The 8409-nt window shown below is 41.2% G+C and overlaps 1 pseudogene; it reads left to right on the top strand.

The window, feature by feature from the left end:
* Positions 1 to 3226: 3226 nt before the first annotated feature.
* Positions 3227 to 5094, top strand: LOC145875741 (ladderlectin pseudogene; annotated as a pseudogene).
* Positions 5095 to 8409: the final 3315 nt, after the last annotated feature.

The following is an 8409-nucleotide window of genomic DNA, read 5'->3' as shown; positions in this document are numbered from 1 at the left end:
GGTTGCGGCTTTTGTGGAGCGATGGGTAACGATGCTTTGGGGGTGTCAGTTATTGATGTGTGCAGAGGGTCCTTGGTTCGAGGCGAGGAGACAGACGGATGCTATACTGTTACATTTAGTTCTAAGTGTATATCAAGTCCACGTACGTATGGATTGTGCATAGGCTTGTATATCTTTCACATTTGAATTCTTTCTTGGGGGCCCGACCGGGTTTAAATGCTTTTTCAGTTTCATTCATTTGTATTTATACATCTGTATTCATTAATTGTAGTTTTTGCTGCTAAAAGGTTATTGTTATTGCCAGGACAACCTTATTATCATGTTGATTCTTCGTATTCGGTGGGGGGAGCTGCAACTCAATATTAGGAAGGTGTTCTTAATGTTTTGTACAGTGTTGAGTGTGAAAACCCAACAGCATTGCAGTTCAAATCAAATCAAATTTTATTTGTCACATACACATGGTTAGCAGATGTTAATGCGAGTGTAGCGAAATGCTTGTGCTTCTAGTTCCAACAATGCAGTAATAACCAACGAGTAATCTAACCTAACAATTCACAACAACTACCTTATATACACAACTACCTTATCCTCTTGAGGATACCCTAGGATAGGGGGCGCCACAGCGCATTTTGAAAAAAAATCGTTCCCATTTTCAACGGCCTACTAATCAAACTCAGAAGATAGGGCATGCATATACTTATTATATATGGATAGAAAACACTCTAAAGTTTCTAAAACTGTTTGAATGGTGTCTGTGAGTATAACAGAACTCATTTGGCAGGCAAAACCCTGAGACATTTTCTGACAGGAAGTGGATACCTGATGTGTTGTATTGAGTTTAAACCTATCCCATTGAAAAACACAGGGGTTTAGGAATATTTTGGCACTTCCTATTGCTTCCACTAGATGTCGCCAGTCCTTTCACAGTGGTTTGAGCCTTATAGAGTCAAAACTCAGTGAATGACAGGAGTTTGAAATTGGTCACAGGGGATGGGCCATCACCATTATGACGCCGGCGGCCATGTCTGCCCCCACCTTTGGAAACGGTTTTAAAGGCAATGAAATCATCCCCCTCGAATCTTATTGGCTCTCTTGGTGTTAGTGGCCCTGAACATTTATTTTATACAACGTTTGACATGTTTGAACGAACCTACATGCGCGAGGATTGCTTTCAGTATGAAGTGCAGAGCTGCGTTTGGAGAGAGCCATAGGACGCGCTACCAACATCAGGCTAATGGAACGTGAAGTATGGACTTTTTGACCGAAAATACATCTGTTGTGGACCTGGGATGCTTTCTGATGAAGACAACTAAAGGTAGGCGATTATTGACAATATTATTGAAGATGAGATGGTTCATACTGTTGCATCCAAGATGGCGCCGAGCACTGTATATTAGCTGATTTTCTGAGTATCGCATCTCCTTTTATCGCAAAGTGTGATTACCCAGTAAAGTTAATTTAAAATCTGGTATGACGGGTGTTCTCAAGAGATATTCATCTATAAATGTTAGATTGACAATATACATTTAAAAAATCGTTATAGTATAGCAATTTATTGAAACGTAGCATTGTTTACCGGGACGCTTTTGAGGGGAAATTAGGTAGTCAACGTCAGACAGAGATGTAAAATGCTGTTTTTATATATAAATATGACCTTTATTGAACAAAAGAATGCATGCATTGTATAACATGATGTCCTAGGGGTGCCATCTGATGAAGTTTGTAAAAGGTTAGTGCTACATTTAGCTGTTTATTGATAATATGTGATGGAAGTGGTTGGTCGGAAAATGGCTATGAAGCTGCTTTTTACGATGGACTCATCTAATATAATCGAATGATTTGCTTTTCCTGTAAAACCTTTTTGAAATCGGACGACGTGGGTCGATTCAGGAGAGGTGTATCTATAAAAAAAAAAAATATATATTTTTTATTTTTGTAAAAAATTATGATAATTTTTTAATGCTAATTGGCGATATGATTTTTCGCTGGATTTTGATCCCGCTAACGGGATCAGATGCTCAAGAGGATTTATATACACAACTACCTTATATACACAACTACCTTATACACACAAGTGTAAAGGGATGAAGAATATGTACATAAAAATATATGAATGAGTGATGGTACAGAACAGCATAGGTAAGATGTAGTAGATGGTATCGAGTACAGTATATACATATGAGATGAGTAATGTAGGGTATGAAAACATTATATAAAGTGGATTTTTTTTTTTAATCGGCTGGAGTTGAGTCATTATGTTGGCAGCAAACACTCAATGTTAGTGATGGCTGTTTAACAGTCTGATGGCCTTGAGATAGAAGCTGTTTTTCAGTCTCGGTCCCCGCTTTGATGCACCTGTACTGACCTCGCCTTCTGGATGATAGCGGGGTGAACAGGCAGTGGCTCGGGTGGTTGTTGTCCTTGATGATCTTTTTGGCCTTCCTGTGACATCGGGTGGTGTAGGTGTCCTGGAGGGCAGGTAGTTTGTCCCCGGTGATGCGTTGTGCAGACCTCACTACCCTCTGGAGCGCCTTACGGTTGTGGGCGGAGCAGTTGCTGTACCAGGCGGTGATACAGCCAGACAGGACGCTCTCAATTGTGCATCTGTAAAAGTTTGTGAGTGCTTTTGGTGACAAGCCAAATTTCTTCAGCCTCCTGAGGTTGAAGAGGCGCTGCTGCGCCTTCTTCACCACGCTGTCTGTTTGGGTGGACCAATTCAGTTTGTCCGTGATGTGTACGCCGAGGAACATAAAACTTACTACCCTCTCCACTACTGTCCCGTCGATGTGGATAGGGGGGTGTTCCCTCTGCTGTTTCCTGAAGTCCACGATCATCTCCTTTGTTTTGTTGACATTGAGTGTAAGGTTATTTTCCTGACACCACACTCCGAGGGCCCTCACCTCCTCCCTGTAGGCTGTCTCGTCATTGTTGGTAATCAAGCCTACCACTGTAGTGTCGTCTGCAAACTTGATGATTGAGTTGGAGGCGTGCATGGCCACAAGTTCTTGACAGGAACAGGTACATCTGGCACCTACTATCATACCCCGTTCAAAGGCCTTAAATCTATTGTCTCCCCTCTGAATGGCAACACACACAATCCATCTCTCAGTTGTCTCAAGGCCCTTAAATCTATTGTCTCCCCCTCTGAATGGCAACACACACAATCCATCTCTCAGTTGTCTCAAGGCTCCAAAATCATTGAACCTGTCTCCTCACATTAATCTACACTGATTGAAGTGGATTTAACAAGTGACATTAATAAGGGATCACAGCTTTCACCTGGATTCACCTGGTCAGTCTAGGTCATGGAAAGAGCAGGTGACCTTAATGTTTTGTACACTCAGTGTATATTTGCCACAAGGATTACGAAACATTTCCCATTAGGATGTGGAATCGGTGTCAACATGTTTTTTTGGGGGGTAATTTTGGAATCAGTGTCAGCATGTTTTTTGTACATTGTCCTTGTGGCTTGGTGAGCCACAAGTATTTATTTATTTGTGTTTGTGTGTTCTTGGCTTTTGAATGGTTTCAAATAGGATCACACCACATGCATGGTTATAGTTTGTGGGCTGGTATAGGGCTGTGTGTGTAAGTAGTGGAACTAGGTGCATCACCTGACTAAAGATGTCAGAAGGTTTCTGTAATGTACTCTATATTTGGCAGAAGGATGAGGCTACATTTCCCAATAGGATCTAGATTCAGAGTAAACATGTTTTTTGGTACTTCGTCCTTGTGGCTTGATGAGCTACACGTATAAAAGCGTTCCTCTTTCTCAAGCTGAACAGAACCTACAGACTACCACCTGTGATTCCTTCTCTGACAGGAAAATATTACCATGGAGAAGTTGGCCATCCTTCTGCTTCTGAGTGCTGCCATTGCACTGGGCGACACAAACCAGCTCCTTGGTTTAGAACCCTTACTGAAGACTGAGGAGGAACAGACTGCTCCTGTTGAGGCTCAGGTAGCAGCAGTGCAGGAGGGGACAAAGGAAAGTTCATGTCCTTCAGACTGGCACACATATGGATCACGCTGTTTCAAGTTTGTCAGCATTCAGCAGTCATGGGCAGATTCGGAGCAAAACTGTTTGGCACTTGGTGGAAACCTAGCATCCGTGCATAACCTTTTAGAGTACCAGTTCATGCAAGCACTGACAAAGGATACCAATGGCATACCTGACACCTGGGTTGGAGGTTTTGATGCAGTCAAGGAGGGCTTATGGATGTGGTCAGATGGGTCCAGATTTGACTACACTAACTGGAACACTGGTGAGCCCAATAACGCTGGAGAAGGAGAGGACTGTCTGCAGATGAACGCTGCAAGTGAGAAGCTCTGGTACGACATGCCCTGTGAGTGGAAGTTTGCATCGCTCTGTTGCAGAAGATTGTAGGCTAGGAAATGACACAGCTACTCTACCTCCCACCTCCAGGGGTCAACAGTCTACACTTCAATACAAAACCAAGATCTGTCACTCACTGCAGCACACCAACATGACAAATAAAACATGTATTCACAAAAAAAGCTTTCCACCTATCTAATGATTAGCTAACGAGCCATATCTAACAGTTAGAAATAATGACAGAGGAATTTACAAGAGACAGCAAACAGCAAACATGTAGCTACCGAAAAAACTGTCTTTGAAGTTCAGTGCAGACTTTTATACTAAGTCATGATCTGCTGTTAGCTAGCTACTGTTTAGGTAGGCTAACCTTTCAGGTTAACTAACATTAGGTAAACTTGTGATGAAACTGTGTGATGTTGATGATCCTGCTTTTGAAATTAAAGATAAATGACAAACTATTCAGTGTTTTCTTCATTTGCTATTGCTTAACAAGTTGTCATGGCATCAGTTAGTCAATGGTAAGTTGTTTTTAAACTAGAATAAAGACAATCTCTCAATGACATGAACCTGCATCACTAAAAATAATACATGATACATGATAAAACCTTATCATGCTGTTAATTATGAATGAGTAACTCTCTTCCTAACAGACCATTTGTTTCTGAATGGTTTAGATGCAGGAAATTAAAGATATATAACTATTAACTAACATGAATTATCAGCTTTTTCAAATAATGTATTAATGCATTTATGGCTTAGTAAACACACACAATGAATAAATACTTAGTAGATATTAAATGAATGATTTATTTATTCAGGTTAACTAATGTAACCTTATTGTAAAGTGTTACCATTCCCTGTCTTTCATATCTGAGGCTAAATCCATGAGGCTAAGAAATGTGACAGGGAATGTGTCCACAGAGAGAGAGAGAGAGAGAGAGAGAGAGTGTTATTCTATTTCTCCCCTGAATGAAGGACTGAAGAAGCTCTGAGATTAAAAGGCAGAAAAGAATGAAAAGGCGGAGTCACAGGGACGGAGAGTCCCTCACACAACAATGTGACAGCCAGTAGGGCTTTAGGAGGAGGGAGATATGAGGAGGAAGCTGCTTCTATTGGGCAATTGTCGGAGGAAATTCATTTGTGACACCAGCTTATATTAAAATTATACTTCACTTTATTTGCACCTACTACACTTAAGGCGAGGCTAGCGTATACTGTAGGCTCACTGGTCAACAAGAGCAGGAAAGGACAGGGGACAGCAGAGAAGTACAAGTTGAAGAAAGTGCAGTGTCAGAGACACAAATGAAATAAAAACATCTGCTTTTCTCCATACCGTCATGACAGTAGCAGATATTTCAAAACGTTAAAAACAAATAATTTAAATGACTCTTTATACACAATTCCATTAGAAGCATCAAACTCATAGCTATAAGGCGTTTGGATATGAAGCTTACGTCATGCTTCAGATTGATAGTGAAGTCAGCCTTGAGTGGGTCCTCTCTCACTTTGTTTGTGAGCCTCGAACATCAGACCACTGTCTATTAGAATTTGCAGTTAGAACTGAATAAAAGTATTATTACTACCTTTTAATCTTGTCTTCCTGACTGTATTATACTAATTCTGTTTCTACTGAGTGTACAAAAAATGAACAATACCCTCCTAATATTGAGTTACCCCCGCCCCCCCCTTTTGCACTCAGAACAGTCTCAATTTGTTGGGTCATGGACACTACAAGGTGTCGAAAGCTTCCCCACAGTTGTGTCCAGCTTCCCCACAGTTGTGTCCAGTTGACTGGATGTCCTTTGGGTGGTGGACCATTCTCGATACACAGAGGACACTATTGAGTGTGAAAAAACCCAGCAGCGTTGCAGTTCTTGACACAAACCAATGCGCCTGGCACCTATAACCATACCCCCGTTCAAAGGAACTTAAATACACTATATATACAAATAGTATGTGAACACCCCTTCAAATTTGTGGATACAGCAATTTCAGACACCTGTTGATGACAGGTCTATAAAATTGAGCACACAGCCATGCAATCTCCATAGACAAACATTGTCAGTAGAAAGGCCTTACTGAAGAGCTCAGTGATTTTCAACGTGGCACAGTCATAGGATGCCACCTTTCCAACAAGTCATTTCGTGAAATTTCTGCCCTGCTAGAGGTACCCCCCCCCCCACCGATCAACTGTAAGTGCTGTTATTGTGAAGTGGAAACGTCTAGGAGCAACAACGGCAGAGATCGATGTGGAAGAACTTGACCGGCCTGCAAACCTCAACCCACCTCAACCCCATCGAACACCTTCGGGATGAATTGGAACGCCGACTGCGAGCCAGGACCTAATCGCCCCCAACATCAGTGACCCGACCTCACTAATGCTCTTGTGGCTGAATGGAAGCAAGTCCCCCCGCAGCAATGTTCCAACATCTAGCAGCAAAGTGGGGGACCAACTCCATGTCAATGCCCATGATTTTGGAATGAGATGTTCGATGAGCACGTGTCCACATCCTTTTGTAGTGTATTTCGATCTTGCCCATTCACACTCTGAATGACACACACACACACAATCCATGTCTCAATTGTCTCAAGCATTTTTTTTTTACCTGTCTCCTCCCCTTCTTCATCTACACTGATTGAAGTGGATTTAACAAGTGACATCAATAAGGGATCGTAGGTTTCACCTGGATTCACCTGGTCTGTCTAATGTCATGGAAAGAGAAGGCGTTCTTAATGTTTTGTACATTCAGTGACGCTGTTATAATAACCAAACAGTTGGAATAAAACAAATATTGATGATGTAAACTGGGTGTACAAAACATTAAGAACACCTTCGTAATATTGAGTTGCACCACTTTTTGCCCTCAGAACAGCTTCAGTTCGTCGGGGCATGGATAAGGTGTTCCATGGGGATGCTGGGGCCATGTTGACCCTACTGCTTCCCCACAGTTGTGTCCAGTTGGCTGGATGTCCTTTGGGTGTTGGACCAGTCTTGATACACACGGGGAAACTGTTGAGAGTGAAAAACCCAGCAGCGTTGCAGTTCTTGACACTCAAACCAATCTTTTGTGTTGCCCATTCACCCTCTGAATGGCACACACACACAATCCATTTTCTCAATTGTCTCAAGGCTTTGAAAAAAATTCTTCTTTAACCTCTATGGGCTAGGTGGGACGCTAGCGTGCCACCCGTGGTGCACTCCATCAACAGCAGGTGCATTTCAAGAGCGGCAAATTTGAATCCAAATAAATGTCAAAATTCAAATTTTTCAAAAATTCAAATATTTTACACCATTTGAAAGATAAACATCTCCTTAATCTAACCACGTTTTACGATTTCAAAAAGGTTTTACGGCGAAAGCATAAATTTAGAGTATGTTAGGACAGTACATTTACAAGAGTTGTGTGTAATGTTTTGTCAAGTCAAAGACAGGGTCACCAAAACCATAAAACCAGCTAAAATGATGCACTAACCTTTTACAATCTCCATCAGATGACACTCCTAGGACATTATGTTAGACAATGCATGCATTGTTAGTTCTATCAAGTTCATATTTATATCCAAAAACAGCGTTTTACTATGGCATTGATGTTGAGGAAATCGTTTCCCTCCAATAACCGGCAGTCAAGTCAGCGTCACAAATTAAATAATTAAAATTAGAAAACATTGGTAAAATATTATATTGTCATTTAAAGAATTATAGATTTACATCTCTTGAACGCAATCAACTTGCCAGATTTAAAAATAACCTTACTGGGAAATCACACTTTGCAATAATCTGAGCACTGCGCCCAGAAAAATACGCGTTGCGATACAGACTAGACGTCATGTTGGGGAGATCTAAAATCGAAAATACTATGTAAATAATCCATTACCTTTGATTCTCTTCATCAGATGTCACTTCCAGGTATCACAGGTCCATAACGAATGTAGTTTTGTTCAAAAAAGCTCATCATTTATGTCCAAAAATCTCCGTCTTGTTAGCACATGATCTAAGCCAGCCGGACTTCTCGTCATGAACGAGGGGAAAAAATATATTTCCGTTCGTTCAAACATGTCAAACGTTGTAT

The sequence above is a fragment of the Salmo salar genome, unplaced genomic scaffold, assembly GCF_965601325.2.
Source record: "Salmo salar unplaced genomic scaffold, fSalSal1 ptg000332l, whole genome shotgun sequence".
Lineage (NCBI taxonomy): Eukaryota > Metazoa > Chordata > Actinopteri > Salmoniformes > Salmonidae > Salmo > Salmo salar.
The sequence above is the reverse complement of the archived record's forward strand: the minus strand, read 5'-3'. Positions and strand labels throughout refer to the sequence as shown.